Here is a 14816-nt window from a genome sequence, read left to right on the forward strand (position 1 = left end):
CACAGCTGGATGGTAGTTCAGCATAGTTTTTTTGGTGTTGTTTTTACTGGGCTGCAGTTCCCCCTGTGGTATATGATGGCTCAGCTTGTGTTGGGCAATGCCAGGTTGGTTGACAGTTCCCACTAGTTTGCTGAGAATGGAGAGCAGAACAAATCAATCAACTGTTCCAGTGAAACTTGGCAGCAAATTTCTGGGCCAAAGGAGACTCAGAGGCAGAGTATGACAGCCAATCAAGCTCAGAAAGATTTCCTCATCCTTGGAGTGGCAATGCAAACATCATCTCAGAAGTATCAGACACAAATGAACAGAACCCACAAAAAATGCTCAATGGGGACCTTGAGATTATATTGGGTGGCAGTTCCCATATCCTGGGATAATGTGCCAGTTGGGTGGCGGGGCATGGCTTTTCCTTTGTATCCACCTCTCCCCCATATACAGGAACAAGAAAAAGAAAACATGTAAACAAGGGTCTCACCCACTGCTCCCTAATCCTCCACCTTTCCCACCTTGATCAAGTATGTAAACATCATCACTAATAAAATAAAAAACAATGAAACTGGCATCTTGTAATTTGATTATTTTATTAATCAATAAATTATCATGCTTGTCTATACTTGTATATATATATTGCTGTACAGCAGTAGTCTTTCTGCATTTTACTTGTCATTGTGGCTATGATTATATAGTTGAAGTTACATTACTGTTAAAAATTAAAGAAAAAAGGAAGGAAGGGGATATTAAGGCAGAATTATATGACAGATTTCTTAGATTTTTATTTATGAAATACATGACACCTATTCTGTTTCTAGCCCTAATTTTTTTCCAGATGTATTTATTTTTATTGGAAAGGCAGATGTACAGAGAGGAGGGCAGACAGAAAGGAATATCTTCCGTCTGATGATTCACTCCCCAAGTGACCAAAACGGCCAGTGCTACACTGATCTGAAGCCAGGAGCCAGGAACTTCTTTCCAGGTCTCCCATGCAGGTACAGGGTCCCAAGGCTTTGGGCTGTCCTCAACTGTTTTTGCAGGCCACAAGCAGGGAGCTGGATGGGAAGTGGAGCTGCCAGGATTAGAGCCGGTGCCCATATGGTATCCTGGCATGTTCAATGTGAGGACCTTTACCGCTGCACTATTGGGCGGGGCCCAGTCCTAATTTTTTAATAATTAATTTTATTTTACATGATGTTAACATTGTTGATATGGGTAGGGTAGGACAAAGGTTAGGGAAATCTGGGTGTGATATTAATTTTTGAATCTTGTATTTCTGCTTTCTGTTTCAGGGGATGGTGATATAAGTCAAGAAGCCATACTTAGTCTCAGAACCACCCCAGTTCTCAGGGGTGGGGGAATCACTACCCAACATCAACACAGGGTCCCAATGTGGCACACACGCTGAGGTCATGCTGTGGTGCCACTGATAGCTCTGAAATGTTGAAAGTCTCACCAATCCAAGTATAATATAGCCCTTTCAGTGCACATTGGCTGACATAATTACCTCAGAGTTTCCATTTTCCCGGATATATACTGGCATCATTTGGATGGGCAGTTGTCCAGTTTCTTCTGTCCTCCTTCCTCTAGGATGGTACAGATTTCCCCTGCAGGGCTCAGTGGGCTTTAATATCCTCTGTGTGGCTCTGGGCCAATGTCCACTACACTGTCTTTTCTGTTGAGGAAGACCAGTTCCCCCAGGTAGGCCAAGGGCCTGAGCCAGTTGGTCCAGGACACACCACACCAACATCCACATAGCTCACAGAACTGGCAACCAGAGCGCAGGTGGCCCAGAACCTAGACCAGGAGACCAGAACCCCACTGGCCCCCCCACCTTCAGGGCACAGAGACCCAGTACCTACCATGTAGGCAGGCCAAGAACCCAGGCCAAGTAACCCAAACCCCTCTGGAAGTCCCTGCCTCAACACACACATCGGGGATCACGAACTCATTAGCCACAATGCAATGCAGACCTCAGACCCCCACCAGATCTCTCCCAGGGCTTTCATGGAACCAGTACCCACCACGCAGGCCAGGCCAAGGACCGAACCAGATGACCCAGACCCACTGGCACCCCCACTGCCAGGGCTCACAGACATGGTGCCCACCATTAAGGAAGGACAAGGCATCAGGCTAGGAGACCCAGAACCCACTGGATACCCTGCTCCTGGAGTTCATGGATCCAACACACACCACGCATTATAGAAAAAGGACCCAGACCAGGCAACCCAAACCCTACCCTATCCCACACCCAGGATTAGATTGTTGTTTGAAAAAGGTTTCAGAAGACACTGAGCAGTATTTGATAACACTTAAAATATCCATGCATCAAATCCAGTGAATGTTCATGATAATGGAGTTTCCATGTGACAAGGAAATTTAATTGCATCCATGACATACATTTTCAAATAACCAAAGTAATGTTGCTACATATGATTTCTAGAAATTCCATGCTGTTTCTGAGACCTGTATAAGAACCTTCATGAAAATGTGATTCAACAGGTTCAGTAGATGTTTGCGATGACATAATCCCACATGGAAAAAATGTCTGACTCCCAGAAGCTCCACTTCTGATCCACTCCTGGATAATGCATCTGGGAATCCTGCAGATGTGTGTCGATTCCTGTCACCCATCTTGCTGACCAGGATTAAGCTCTTGGCTTCATGAAAGCCCAGCCCTGGCTATTATAGCCCATGGGGAGGGAGTCAGCTGATGGAAGATCTCTCCCTCTCGTTCACTCTCTCTTTTAAATGATCTTTAAAAATATGACACAAAGAAAGTAAAACATTGCTTCTAAGACAGTGCTTCACTTTTACATTGACAGCTAAAGGAAATTAGTTCTCATCTTTCATTTTTAGATTCATGAAGACATTTCAGAAGCACTTTTGTGCACCCTAATATCAATTCAGTATTTTTTGCAAAATTTTACTCTCCTGGTCCCTGCGTGGTAGCTCAGTGGCGAAAGTCCTCAACTTACATTCGCTGGTATCCCATATGGGTGCCGGTGCTAACAGCGGCAGGACCTACTTCCCATCCAGCTCACTGCCTGTGACCTGGGAAAGCAGTTGAGAATGGACCATAGCTTTGGGACCCAGCATCTATGTGAATACCTGAAAGGGATCTTGGCTCCTGGCTTCAGATTGTCACAGCTCCAAAAGTTATAGCTACTTCAGAAGTGAATCAACATAGAGAAGATCTTCTTCTCTGTCTCTCCTCCTCTCTGTAAATCTGACTTCACAATAAAAAAATATATATTAAAAATATCAGTTTCCTTTATCAAAAAATATCAAAAGGTTTAAAATACAGGTGGCCAATCTTTGAGGAAAATGTGTATATCTTACAAACAAGCATAAAAGGACTTAGAAACACAGACACACAACTACCCACTGAATTTCAAAATATGTTTTTTTTTACTAGGGTTGACTTGCCTTTGTTAAATATTTATTTCTTTTTTATTGTAAGATTGAGAGAGAAATAAAGTTAGACAGACAGAGTGAAAGAGATGAAAAGACGGATCTCTTATTCTCTATGAGGTCATAGCAGCTGAAGCAAGACCAGGTCAAATTACACGGATGGCAGAGGACCAAACTTGCAAGCCTTCTTCCACCACATTCTCAGGCATGTTACAAAGACAGTGGGCCTGACATGGAACACAACTGCCTAGGCTGCCATGTCCCTAGGTAAATAGTACATTGCTGGGCCCGGCGGCGTGGCCTAGCGGCTAAAGTCCTCGCCTTGAAAGCCCCGGGATCCCATATGGGCGCCGGTTCTAATCCCGGCAGCTCCACTTCCCATCCAGCTCCCTGCTTGTGGCCTGGGAAAGCAGTTGAGGACGGCCCAATGCATTGGGACACTGCACCCGCGTGGGAGACCCGGAAGAGGTTCCAGGTTCCCGGCATCGGATCGGCGCGCATCGGCCCGTTGCGGCTCACTTGGGGAGTGAATCATCGGACGGAAGATCTTCCTCTCTGTCTCTCCTCTGTATATATCTGGCTGTAATAAAATGAATAAATCTTTAAAAAAAAATAGTACATTGCTTAGAGAAAAGCAGCTAGTAACTGATGGGCATTCTGGGCCTGGTTGATGCCAAATCAGTGCTAACTATACCACTACGTCAGCATATTTATTTATTCCCTTTTTTTTTTTCGTTTAAATGATAAGTGGAGAATCTGGGGAACTCCAATTGGGACATGTTCTTAGTCCCCAGAAGGTTGGATGCAGTTTGACTGGTGAAGAGAGTTGTGTGCATATTGGAGCAGTAGTGCCTGAGGGCATGTTGGACAGGGAAGAATGACTTCTGGGGTCTTCAAATGACTGGGTCACTCTACCAGCAGGAAGACCATTAAAATGGAATGGTTTCAATGGGGAAACCAGTGGGCATATCTGAGTCAGAACAAAAAAAAAAACAGCCCAGGTGGGAGACCTGCACTGGACTAAGTAGCAACAACTGCTGCCTGCTGGTGCATAAAAGTCTGGTGATAGTGGGCATACCTGGCTGGGTTAGGTCTCAGTAGATCTCTGTGAGTGTCAGAGCAGGGATGGGCCACATGAGGAGGGAGCACAGCAACGACCAGAATGAAAAAGAACTGGATTTGGTGATGCATTCTCTAGGAGATTATGGGCTCACCACTGTGGGATCACTGCACCTGCTGCTTTACATGGGGAGATGGGGAATGGAAAAGGCCAAGCCAGGCTGGACCAGAAACTCATCTTACCAGAATCCAGCTAACACTCAAGAGAGCTGGGACATGAGGAGACAAATTGGGACCAGCACATGCAAGGGCCAGGACTAAGAACAGATCATGTCAAGCAGGGCCACTGCCACCACTGGCACATGTGAAATCTGGGTCTGGGAACTGGCCTGGTAGCACATCATAGGGAACTCCCCTGCAAGTCTGCATCAGAACTGGAGCATTGGAATTGGGGCTAGAGTCAGGTCAGGACGGGCAAGTCTGCCTGATCACATGCTGGCACACAGGAGAGCATGGACAGGATATATGTTGTGCCCACATGAACGGAGTCCATGGATATGCCAGTTTCAGATCAGTTGAAGCACCTGTCAACACACACAAGACCCAGGGAATTGTTACAGGCCTAGTAGGGAAACTCTGGGGACAGCCTTGCTGGGTTAAAGGTCACTCTAGTGAGTGTGAGAGTCAGGATTGTGTGCAGACGATGCTGGGCAAGGTCACAGCACCCACAAGCATGCATCTGGGCTGTTCTTGGGGAAGGTCTGTCTGAGTTAGGACCTAGCACCCACTGGTGCTTGAAAGAGCCATCCTCTGAGGACTCATACAACATCCAATGCTGGCACACAAGAGCTCGCTACCATGTCTCCATGATATCCACAACTCAGGCATCAACAACTGAGGAGACACAGTCCCAACACCTGCACTCCAGGGCTGGAGTGCAGTGATCTAGTTGGGGAGTCCTCTAATAAACCTTACCCAGGGAGACTTTAGGCTTGATTCCTGTGTGCATTAGCCAGGACAGTATCAATTTAGTCTATCACCCACACCAGCCGATGGACATACTGGTGCCCAACCTCAATTTGCATGTGAAATAATGGGTGCTGTGACCCAGCAACAGGTACTTCCTGGCAGGGAGGTGTCCACAGTTTCTCTTGCCAGGCACCAGATCTTGCACCAGCCAATGGCTGATGCAAACTTGCCTGAGAGGACTCACATTTAATCCTGGCACTTGTCAGCTGGACTGTGGCCTAGCTCAGGTGGCCTGTACCCTTTAAGGCTCTTGTGTTTGCCAGTGGGTATGGTAGCCAGCCCAGTCAGTCTCACACCCTAACTGTCCCACTACCAGTCCCAGCTCTCTCACTCAACACTGGAAGCAGCAGCCAACAAGAGAGTCTGCGAAGTTACTCTGCCAAGGGTACTCTTAGACCCTGGTCTTCTGTGAGTCAGCAGGTGCTATAGGCCTATCTGAGATGGCACAATTCAATAATGTTATTTTACTTTCATTTTTTAAATATATATTTGCCTTATTTAAATTAATCATCCTAAAAAGAGAATTGAAAAATATTTTCATTTATTTGGGTTTATGAGAATTAATGTGTGTGAACATTGTATTTGTATCTGCTTAAGTATTATCATATGTAAGTGTTGGGAAATATAACTGTTTTTGAAATATTTAATAAATTATTATAGCTAGTTCATAAAATATTAACTACAACATATTAGTCACAGGCCTAGCATACAACTAACCCTTAAATTCAATAAGTAAAAACTGAGAGAAATCACATTTTCCCTGGAATAGAAACAACAATCAAATTTCAGGATGCTATTTCCATTTCCACATTATTTTTGTATTCAGCATTAACTACATCTTACTAGGGGAAACAATTGATAATTGTCCTTAGGAACTGCCTTTTCTCAAAGAAAAATATTTTAAGGTGAGAAACAAAATGGCGGATATTTGTAATTGCCACAGTGCAGGAGAAAGAGAAAGAGGATTCACCTGAGTCCACCATGGTCTCTTGCGAAACACCTGCAACAAAACAGCTTTGTCATGTCCAGAGTCTTTTGGGGCCAGAAGGTGCTTGGAGGTCAGGGAGCTGCCTAATGAGCAGGTGCCAGTAACTGTAAGTACCTCCTCTGCTGTGGTCCCTCAGACTGTGCAACTTTGGGCTAGAAGCAGCCTGCTTGTTGCATTTGGTCCTGAGTCTGGCTCAGGGTCAAGTGCTTCCCTCCTTCCCTCTGCTGTACCTGGGACTTACCTTCAGTCTGCAGCATCCACCATCCAGGGTGGAATTTGGGCATCCGTAAACACTTTCCACCCACAATTTCCATGCAGGTGAGCCTGTCAGTCATGACAGGAGGGGTCTCAGGCTGTGGACACAGAGAGTTTTCCCTGGGATGAAACAAGAACTGAATTAATCTAGCTAGCACCTTCAGGAAGATCTTGTGTTCTTTTATATTTAAGAATTTAATGCATTTTTATTGGTTTTCAAAGTAAAATAAATTGTTGGATCTCCTAGGGCAATGATCATTGAAGATACAGAAAAGAAGTTATGAAAGATTAATTCTAATAGACAATGGAAGTCATAAGTAGCCTAGGGTACCTATAACCAACTTTGTAGCATTTGGAGATCTGGGGAAATAGAAGAGCAAATTTCCATGTGGGGGAACTTGTGGTGGAGTGAAGTTATATCACTTCCAGTGCAAAGGAGCTTTGTTATTTACCACATGAAACTGATTAAAGATGGGGTGATCACAACCCCTGGCCCTGGAATAACTTGTGCAGATTGGAATACCATTCTACCCATTGGGTTGTTGATTAACAGATTATCCTAGTATTGACTGGAAAGGACCAGCAGAGAGTAAAAGCTTGTATGGAAATCCTGATGGTAGCAGTCACTGGAACACTCACGTCTTTGGGTGTTCTTTCTTCTTTCACACACAGCTCTCACATGACTTAATGTTACATTAAATCTGCAGTTAAAAAAACTCTTTCAAAGACACCCACATCATAGTTATTACATCATTTGTTTGTTGGATACAGAGGATGGTTTCCAGCCACTTGTCTTTTCTCCTACACATTCAATGCTTTCCTGGTATGCTCCCAGGTGAGAGAGTTTTACCTCTCTCTCCATTGTCTTCTTAACCTACAAAGATTGGCTATTGCCAACAGCTTATTTTCTGCCATGGAGTCCTTTGATGTGTACTTAAGTGTACTGCGGTGCTATGAAAAATGTATTTACCAAGTAAGTTGTTATGCTGCAAAATGTCTGACACAAAAATATCTTAATCCATACTTAGGAGAGGTCATCAAAATTTGGAAAACTCTATTTTATGAAAGTCATGCACTAAAATAATGTATCTGTTAGATGCATTTCCCCATTTATTTTGGTGGACCTTTTCAGTAAAAGTTAAAAGGACATGTAAAAGCTTATATTTTTCTGTTGTCAAAATCATAAACACCTCCTGGGTTCAAATCAAACTGGTATTAATTCTACAAAATCTGGTGCTGCAAACTAAGTATTAATAAGTCAGTTACACATATATATATATAGTCAACATGCTTAAAGTTGAGCTTTTCGTATCATTTGACATGCTTGGTGATTCCTCTTTGTTTAGTATGATTGAGGCATTTACTCAAAGTCATAACACCTCTGACTTCAGTTGCACCATGTGGAGGAAGATCACTTTATTTTCATAAGCAAAACTGAATCCATTAATCACTTAAGATCCTTGGAACCACACATCTCCCCCTGGTTTCTAATTCATATATGGAATTGGAAATTCAATGGTGAGTTCGTAACTATTAAGGAAAAGATGTTACTCCACTGGTTAAAGAATATTGAATTACATGTTTGATTGCAAGAACTATTTGATGTACTTGGGGAGGATTAAGGGTGGGACTGAATTCTAATTCAGTGATCCTATTGTGTAGAAAAAAATGGACCTGAGCCATCTCAAACTGTGAGAGGCACATTCTAAATGGAAAAACAGGATTATGGATTTCTGCTCCGTTGGTTAAATCTATTGTGAATGAATATGATTCTAGTTAAACTGCTTCTCCTGATAGTGAAATGCACTACATGAAGCTGAGAAACCAAACTCAGCTTTCAGATTTCTTCCTCCTGGGATTCTCAGAAAACCCAACCCTACATCCTCTTATCTTTGGGCTGTTCCTCTCCATGTACCTGGTCAGTGTAAGTGGGAACCTGCTCATTGTCATGGCAATCATCTCTGACCAACACATCCATATGCCCATGTATTTCTTCCTTGCCAACCTGTCCTTGGCAGACATCTGCTTCACCTCCACCACCATCCCCAAGATGCTGGTGAACATCCAGACACAGAGCCAAGCTATCAGGTATGCAGACTGCCTCACACAGATGTTCTTCTTCATAATCTTTGGAGCATTAGATGACTTTCTTCTGGCCGTGATGGCCTATGACCGCTTTGTGGCCATCTGTCACCCCCTGAACTACAGGGTCATTCTGACGCCGTGTCTCTGTGTGCATCTGGTTCTGCTGTGTTGGGTCATTGGTGTCCTGCATGCCTTGTTAAATAGCTTACTGCTGCTAGGCTGAGCTTCTGCACACATATGGAAATACCTCACTTTTTCTGTGAGTTGAATCAGGTGGTGCATAGAGTCTGTACTGACACTTTTCTCAATGACTTCCTGTTGTACTTTGGAGCTGTGCTGCTGGCAGGAGGTACCTTGGCTGGGATTCTATACTCTTATTCCAAGATCACCTACTCCATCTGTGCCATCTCGTCAGCTCAGGGCAAGTATAAAGCCCTTTCCACCTGTGCCTCTCACCTCTTGACCATATCTCTATTTTGTGGAACAAGTTTAATTGTGTATCTCAGTGCCAGTGCTGCCCCAAGTTCAGCCTCAACTGCAGCAGCCTCGGTGATGTACACCGTGGTCACCCCCATGCTGAACCCCTTCATCTACAGCCTGAGGAATACAGACATGAAAAAGGCTATGAAAAGACTGTTGTTCCATAAATGATAGTGGAACCCACAGTGTTGGGACTGAGCAGTGTTCCTGACTACATGCCTCAAGCCTCAGAATCAGACACCATGATGCATTTGTCAGAGGAGGAAGCAGAACTTCCTAAGTCAACTCACTGTCTTTCTTTAATTAGTTTTTAATCATTACTCCTCTCTGTACAAGGCAAACAAATGATCATTTCATTCATTGTGTGTTATCTCTACTAGCACACAACTTCACTCTGATTTTTCTTTTTTTCCCACATTTAGTGTAATCATTGTTCTGGAAATAAAAGAGATCTAAAATTTTATGCAAAAATACAAATGCATGAGGAGTTAGGCTATGTGCTAAACAACTTTTAATCCCATGTGTATTTTTTTTAAAGATTTATTTTTATTACAAAGTCAGATACACAGAGAGGAGGAGAGACAGAGAGGAAGATCTTCCGTCCGATGATTCACTACCCAAGTGAGCCACAACGGGCCGGTGCACGCCGATCCGATACCAGGAACCAGGAACCTCTTCCAGGTCTCCCATGCGGGTGCAGTGTCCCAATGCATTGGGCCGTCCTCGACTGCTTTGCCAGGCCACAAGCAGGGAGCTGGATGGGAAGTGGAGCTGCTGGGATTAGAACCGGCACCCATATAGGATCCCAGGGCTTTCAAGGCGAGGACTTTAGCTGCTAGGCCCCAATCCAATGTGTATTTTTATAGTGTATATACTACTTTTTCATTTCATGGTTATATTTTGTAGTATTCGCTTTTAACTACCATATAAAGTTGCCTTTTGTGCAACTGACCTATTTCAGTTTGCATAATGTTTTCCAGTTTCACCAAATTTATTGCAAAAAGGTAACATCTTATTCTTTTAGTTGCTGGCTGGTAATCTACTTTATATGCATCCCAGATATTTGTGGATGGAATGTCAGCTAGCAAACAATTACACAGGCTCCTGAATTGTTTGAGGTGAAGTGTGCAGAATTGAAATGTCCACATTTCTCATGATGTGATTTCTTGTGAAATCAAATCATGTGACACTATTCCCTGTTCTCCTTCTTAGCTGTTAGTTTAGTTTTCAGAGAAGAATGATTGTAATAAGATGCTTGCATGTTCTAATCAATCCGTATAAAAAAGAGGTATATATTATGTTTTTTTTAATATGTGATGTTAATTTACAACCCTTACAGAAAGCCACGATGTTTAAGAATGTAACTGGTGGGCCCTGCGGCGTGGCCTAGCAGCTAAAATCCTCGTCTTGAACACACCCCGGGTTCCCATATGGGCACCAGTTTTAATCCTGGCAGCTCCACTTCCCGTCCAGCTCCCTGCTTGTAGCCTGGGAAAGCAGTCGAGGACGGCCCAATGCTTTGGGATCCTGCACCTGTGTTGGAGACCTGGAAGAGGTTCCAGGTTCCCGGCATTGGATCGGTGCAGCACTGGCCATTGCGCTCACTTGGGGAGTGAATCATTGGACAGAAGATCTTCTTCTCTGCCTCTGCTCCTCTCTATATATCTGACTTTGTAATAAAAAATAAATTAATTAATTAAAAAAAAAGAATGAAACTGGAGATCAATCCACTGCACATGCTGGCAGACACAGGACCAGCAGCTGTAGGGCTGGTCCAATGGCAGTTTTTTGGGGTTATTTTTTTGGGTTGCTGTACCCTCTCTGGTACCTGAGGGCTGAGCTTGTATGGGACATGACTGGGTACGGTCACAGCACCCACTGGTTTGCTAACCATACAGGGCAGAACAAATTGATCCACTAATCCCAGTGCAACTTGACAGCAAATTTCTGGACAAAAGGAGACTCAAAGGTGGACTACGACAGCCAATTGATCTCAGAAAGATTTCTTCATCCTTGGAGTGGCAATGCAAACAACATCTCAGAAATATCAAAAACAAATGAACAGAACCCTCAGAAAATACTCCACAATGGGGACCCTGGGATGACATTGGGTGGCAGTTCCACCACCCCCGGGGTAATCTGCTGGTAGGGAGGCTGGGCATGCTATCTCCTCTTGTATTGCCCTCTCCTCCATCTACAGGGAGAAGGAGAAGAAAAGGTGAAAACAAGGGTCTCACCCATTACCCCCTGATCCTCAACCCTTCCCACACTGATCAGCTATGTAAACATCATCAACAATAAAATTTAAAAACTGAAACTGACATCTCGTGATTTGATTATTTTATTAATCAATAAATTGTATTGTTTCTCTACCTTTGTATATATTGCTGTACAAAGGTAGTCTTTCTGCATTTTACTTGTCATTAAGGCAACTCAACTATGATTACATAGAAATTACATTACTGTTAAAAATTTCAACAAGAGGAAGAAAGGGGAGATTGAGGCAGGAATATATGACAGATTTCTTAGAGTTTTATTTATGAAATACATGACACCTGTTCTGCTTATAGCCCTAAATTTTGTAAATAATTTATTTTATCTTACATCATGTCAACCTTGTTGAGAAGAGTGGTGTAGGACAAGCATTAGGGAAAAGTGGGTGTGAACTTTGTTTTTGAACTTTCTATTTCTTCTTTCTGTTTCAGGGGGTGGGGATATAAGGCGAGAATTCATATCCAGCCTCACAACCACCCAGTACCAACACAGGTCCCATTGTGAAACACATTCTGACGGTCTTGACCAGGTGGTGTTGATAGTTTTGAAATGTTGACAGTCTCATCAATCCAAGTATGATGGAGCCCTTTCAGTGTCCTTTAGTCACCTCAGAGTCGTCATTCGCTCAGATATATACTGGCATCATTTGGCTGAGGCAGTTATCCAATTTATTCTGTCTTCCTTTCCCTGGGATATTACAGATGTCCCCTGCAGGATTCAGTGGGCTGCCATATCAGCCATGTGGATCTGGGCCCATGTCCACTATGTCTTTTCTGCTTTAGAGGATCAGTTCTCACAGCTAGGCCAAGGACCCAAGCTAGCTGGCCCAGGATCCACCACACCATCACCCATGGGGCTCATGGAGCTGGTACCCACATCATAGGTAGGCCAATAACCCAGGTCAGGTGAGACAAACGCCCTGGCGTCCACACACCCAGGGCCCAGAGAACAAGCACCCATCTTGTAGGCAGGCCAAGAACTCAGGCCAGGTGACCCAAAACCTTTAGCAACCCCCTGCCACAACACACACCTCAGGGACCATGGACTCAGTAGGCACCATGCAGGCTGACCTAGTACCCCCGCCAGATCCCCAACTCCAGGGACTCATGAAAACATCACTCACTGTGCATGCAGACCAAGGAACAGAGCACACGATTAGGATCCACTGGCATCCCCATGGACAAGGCACCTACCATGCTGGCAGGATAAGGTATGAGACTATGAGATCCAGGTTCCACTGGATACCCTGCTCCTGGAGCTCATGGATGCGACATCCACCACACAGCTGGGCCAAGGACCCAGAACGGGCAACCTAAACACTACCATATCCCACGCACCCAGGGCTGACAGACCTGCTCCAGCCACACAGGTAAGCCAAGAACCTGAGCCAGGTGACCCAGGTCTGCTTGTAACCCCAGCCCAGTTTTCGCAGACCTGGCAAGAACTGTGTGGATAGTTCAAGAAGCTGAGTGTGGGGATCTGAACCCCGCTTGATAACTCAACCCGGCTTTCACCCAGCCTCCAACACTCATGTTATTCAATATTGCTCTTCTTGGTGCTGGGATAGATATTTTGAGCAATTTTCTGTTTCTTCATTGGAGCTTTCAGTATTCTTCCTACCCATATAGTAGGACAACACATTACCAGAAACCTGTCCTTGGACCCAGTGCTTTGCTTTGAAGCTAAAGTCTTCACCATGAATGCACCCAGGATCCCATATGGGCACAGATTCTTATCCTGGCAGGCCCTGCTTTCCATCCAGCTCTCTGCTTGTGGCCTGCTAAAGCAGTCGAGGATGGCCCAAAGTTTTGGGACCCTGCACCCGTCCGGCAGACATGGAATAGGATCCTGGCTCCTGGATGTGCATCATCATAGCTCCAACCATTGTGGCTGCTTTGGAATGACTCAACAGACAAAAGATATTCTCTGTCTCTCCTCCTGTCTCTATATCTGATCTTGCAATAAAAAATAAATAAATCTTTAAAAATATATCCATTTTCTTTATCAAAAAATGTTAAAAGGTTTTAAATATAGGTGGCCAATCTTTAAAAATAATTAGAGTGCCTAAAAAAGAAGCATACACACACACAAATCACATAGATTTTGAAAATATTATTTCACCAGGATTAACTTGCCTGTGTTTAGTGTTTATGTGTTTTTCACTTAGAGTAAGAGAGAAAAAGAGAGTGAATGAAAAAGACAGATTTGCTGTTCCCTAAGTGGTCATAACAGCTGAAACGAGACCAGGTCAAAGCACATGGAAGGCAGAGGCCCAGAAATGCAAGCCATCACCCACCACATTCTCAGGCACATTACAAGGATAGTGGGTCAGATGTGGAACACAACCACCTAGTCCTGAGGTGACTATTACAGTGCTTAGAGAAAAGCAGCTAGTAGCTGGTGGGCATTCTGGGCCTGGTTATGCCAAATGTGTGTTAACTATAGCACTATGTCAGCAGAGTTGATTATTCATTATATTCTTTTTTTTCTTTTAAAAACAGTAAGTGGAGAAGCTGGGGAACTCCAGGATGGGATATGTCACTCTGGTCCCCAGGCACGTTGGTTGCAGTTTGCCTGGGGAAGGGAGCCTGTGGACATATTGAAGAGGGAGTGGGAGGGGAAGAATGACTTCTGGGGTCTTCCAAAGATTGGGTCACTCTACCAGCAATAAGAAAGATAAGGAGAAATGGTTTACTCAAAAAAACCAGAGGGCATATCTGAGTCAGAACAAAAAAAACAGCCCAGGTGGGAGACCTGCACTGGACTAAGTAGCAACAACTGCTGCCTGCTGGTGCATAAAAGTCTGGTGATAATGGGCATACCTGGCTGGGCTAGGCCACAGAGCATTTCCATTAATGTCAGAGCAGGGATGGGCAACATGAGGAGGACCACAGCACTCAGCAGAATGCAAAAGAATTGGATTTCGGGGTAGATTCTCTAGGAGATTATGGGTTCAGCTTTGTGGGATCACAGCACCTGCTGCATTACATGGAGAACTTTAGGTGGTGATAAGTCAAGCCAGGCTGGACCAGAAACTCATTTTACCAGAATCCACCTGACACTCAAGGGAGTTGGGACTATGAGGAGAACAAGTGGGGCCAGCACATGAAAGGGCCAGTACTGATGGCAGATCATGCCAAGCAGGGCCACTGCCCCAACTGGCATGTGTGAGATCTGGGGCTGTGATCAGGCCTCATATCCTAACTTATGGGAATTCTCATATAAGTTTTCAGTTGTTCCT

General features: G+C 44.3%; 1 pseudogene; it reads left to right on the top strand.

Annotated features, from left to right (window-relative positions):
• Window positions 1–8546: 8546 nt before the first annotated feature.
• LOC101522876 (olfactory receptor 7A17-like) lies at window positions 8547–9472 on the top strand (annotated as a pseudogene).
• Window positions 9473–14816: the final 5344 nt, after the last annotated feature.

The sequence above is a fragment of the Ochotona princeps genome, chromosome 28 (genome assembly GCF_030435755.1).
Source record: "Ochotona princeps isolate mOchPri1 chromosome 28, mOchPri1.hap1, whole genome shotgun sequence".
Classification (NCBI taxonomy): domain Eukaryota; kingdom Metazoa; phylum Chordata; class Mammalia; order Lagomorpha; family Ochotonidae; genus Ochotona; species Ochotona princeps.